The following is a 4,147-nucleotide window of genomic DNA, read 5'->3' as shown; positions in this document are numbered from 1 at the left end:
TTTATATCCTTATTCTATAAAATTACATTTTGTGGTGTTTCTTTTTTATCTTTTTAAATTTTCTTTCTCCTTTTCTGCTATCCCAGTCCTTTTTGTCTTTTTATTTTCTATACAAAATAGTTAATGCTTATAACCCATCATCAGATAATAGGTAAATTTACTAGACTTTCAAGAAATGTACTAGCAAGTAAAAACGATATCTATGCTTTTTATGTACACTATACCTCAGGAAATTTGATTTTTAAGACTGAATACAACCCAAATGCCCATTAATAAATTAATAGATAAAACATTTAAAATATGGTCTGGCGCATTTGCTCACACCTGTAATCCCAGCACTTTGAGTGGCTGAGGGAAGATCACTTGAGGCCACGAGTTCAAGACCAGCCTGGACAATATGGAAAACCCCATCTCTACTAAAAATACAAAAGTTAGTCAAACGAGGTGGTGTGCGCCTGTAGTCCCAGCTACTCAGGAGGCTAAGGCAGAAGAATCACTTGAGCCCGGGAGGAGGCGGAGGTTACAGTGAGCTGAGACAGCCCACTGTCCTCCGACCTGGGCAACAGAGTGAGACTCTGTCTCAGAAACAGACAAACAAAAACAAAGAAAACAAATTTGAAGGTTATTCATATAACATAATATGTGTTGGATATAAAAATAAATAAACCATTGATCCAAGTGACAACCTGGATAAATCTGAAAAACATTGTGTTAAGTAAAATTAGAACACACACTATATAAATACATTTGCATGAATTTCTAAAACCAGCAAAAGTAAGCTAAGCTGCTAAAAGTCAGAATAGTGACGGCTTTGGATGAGGTTGGGGGATTGAGCAGAAAGAAAAACAACAAAGATTTCTGAGATGATGGGAATGCGACAGCTTAAAAAATGTACAATTAAAATTGTGTTGATTTTCTTGGATGCTACTTATACCTCAATAATTAAAGATCATATAGAAATATATGGTGTGCGTCTTTGAAAAACAATCTGTGACTATTTCACTTTTAAAATATGTTCTAATATTTGAGATAGTATTAAATGCCTAACATATGGAATAAAATATGAAAAAAATTGAACTATGTTTTTGCTAGTCCTAGTATGTAACTAGTAGGTACACTAACTGATATCTCAAAAATGAATTTCACATTCTCTGAAAATAAATTCAAAATTGGAGCAAGCAGAGAGGAAAATCTTGTTATTCAAAAAAAAATTCATGATTCTAATTTGGGGATGGAAATATATAAATAATTTAAAAATAAAACACCACCTTTCTTCATGATAACTGCATATACTGGTTTATAATCTCAGGAAAATGAAAACAAAGAAACATCAATGCACAGTATTTCCTCAACGTTTTCAAAGTCATCTTCAAAAAGACAACCTCCAGTCTTATATATCAAGATCTAATCATGCAGCTCAGTGGCCTGCATCTACATCTTCACTGCTTGAAAGTGAATTTTGCTCATAACTGTAACCAAAGGCCAAATTGGAGCACAAGTCAATCCATCATCTGTTTAAATCTTTTTCACTCAAGATGACATAAATATTACTAGGTAATGTCTAACTCCTCTAAGACACCTATACTAATTCCCCTTCATCCTAATAAAACATTTTTCTGATTTCTCTAAATTTTATATTATGTTCACATTTTAGGGAGAAAGGCAGAAATAGACTCCAATACAAATTGGAAAATTGTTGCTTGTCTCCCAAAAAAGTGTGCACTAGGTCAAATGTCTAGATATGAGTCCTGTCTCTCCTTTGTGTTCCTTATCAATTGTATTACTCAATTTTAGACTCTTAGTTGTTATCCAGTCTCCTTTCAATACTCTAGTTTGTTCCAGCACCCACTCCAGTGGTCATGTAATCTGATTAATATCCAGAAACTTACATTGTCTATTTGTAGTTGCAACACCAAGACATAATTCACAAAATCAGTGGTTTTTAATAATTTCTGGGCTCACATATGCCTTTGAAAATGTAATAAAAGTATGAATAGACTCTCCTGAGGAAGCGCATACACATGTATATTTATATGTATGTTACATATAAGCATATTTGCAAATTATCACATATGTATGTATGTGATATACATATACATGTGTGTACATGTGTACAAGCACAGGGACCGTCAGTGGATCATATAGGTTTTTCTCTGGACACCAGCTTGAGAGATCTTTCTACAAGCAGACCTCCACATTTGATTTTACATACTTTGAACACTAGTGTTTTCCCAGGTTCAGATATTGCCATATATTATAACCTCAAATAGACTTTTCTGCAAATTTTATAAGATTGGCAGGATTTTAAAATTTATTTTAATTAGACACAATAATTATACATGTTTATGATGTACAATGTAATTCTTAAAAATCTGAATACAATTTGTAATAATCAAACTAGAGTAATTAGCATAGCTATTACTTTAGACATTTGCTATTTTTTGTGGTAGGAAGATTCAAAATCATTTTTTCCAATTATTTTGAAATATACAGCATAGTATTGTAACTATGGTCAACCTACTGTGCAATGGAACACTGGAACTTCTCCTGTCTAACTATAACTCTGTAACTTTGTTTACTTTGACCACCTTTGTACTTCTCCCCTTCCTCCCTAAGCTTCCCAGTCTCTGGTAACTGTCATTTTTCTCTCTGTTTCTATCATATCAGCTTTTTAAGATTTCATATATGAGTGGGAATATGCAATATTTGTCTTTCTGTTCCTGGCATATTTAACTTGATATAATGTCCTGCGGGGTCAACCATGTTACTGCAAATAATAGAAGTTTATTCTTTTTTATGGACAAACTATTCTGTTGTGTAAATATAGCATATTTTTTTTCTCCATTCACCCATTGGTGGATACTTAGTTTGATTCCATATCGTGGTTATTGCGAATAATGCTGCAATAAACACAGACATGCAGATCTCTATTTGACATATTAATTTCATTTCCTTTGGATATATACTCAGTAATGGGATTGCTGCATTGTATTGTAGTTCTATTTTTTATTTGTTTAATTATACTTTAAGTTCAGGGGTACATGTGCAGAACGTGCAGGTTTGTTACATAAGTATACACGTGCCATAGTAGTTTGCTACATTCATCACCTTATCATCTACATTAGGTATTTCTCCTAACGCTATCCCTTCCTTACTCCCGCTACCCTCTGCTATCCCTCCCCTAGTCCTCCTACCCCCCGACAGGCCTCGGTGTGTTATGTTTCCCTCCCTGTGTCCATGTGTTCTCATTGTTCAACACCCACTTACAAGTGAGAACATGCAGTGTTTGGTTTTCTGTTCTTGTGTCAGTTTGCTGAGAATGATGGTTTCCAGCTTTGTCCATGTCCCTGCAAAGGACAAGAACTTAGGAACCATCATACAGTTTTTCATAGTGGCTATACTCACTTGTATTCCAACAAACAGTGTATAAGAGTTAACCTGTCTCCACATCTTCAACAGTTTTTATTATTTTTTGCCTTTTATACAATAGCCATTCCAATTAGGGTTTGATGATATATCTCAAGGTGGTTTTGATTTGCATTTCCCTGATTGGTGATGTTGAGCATTTTTTATACCTGTTTGCTATTTGTATGTCTTCTTTTAAAAAAGTGTCTATTCAGACCTTTTATCAATTTTTAATCAAATTATTTGTGGGTTTTTTTGTTTGTTTTGTATTGTTTTGTTTTTTGCTATTGAGTTGTTTGAGTTTGTCACATACTGTAGATACTAACTCCTTGTCAGATGGATAGTTTGAAAATATTTTCAGCCATTATGTAGATTGTATTTTCACTCTGTTTATTGTTTCCTTTGCTGTGGATAAGCTTTTTAGTTTGATATAATCTCATTATCTATTTTTGCTTTTTTTACTTGTACTTTTGAGGACTTATTAAAAGAAAATCCTTACCCAAACCTACATCATGATGCATTTCCCCTAAATTTTCTTCTAGTGCTTTCATAGTTTTTGGGTCTTAATTTTAACTCTTAAATACATTTCCAGTTAACTTTTTAAGTAGTGAGGGGCAGGAGTCAAGTCTCATTTTTCTGTATATGGTTATCAAGTTTTTCCAGCACCACTTGTTTCCTTTACTGATACATAATATTCTTACATATTTATAGGGTATATACAGGTTTGTTTGTTTTTTTTTTT

Source organism: Cebus imitator, unplaced genomic scaffold (genome assembly GCF_001604975.1).
Source record: "Cebus imitator isolate Cc_AM_T3 unplaced genomic scaffold, Cebus_imitator-1.0 Scaffold176, whole genome shotgun sequence".
NCBI classification, from domain to species: Eukaryota; Metazoa; Chordata; class Mammalia; order Primates; family Cebidae; genus Cebus; species Cebus imitator.
This window is presented reverse-complemented; position numbering follows the sequence as displayed.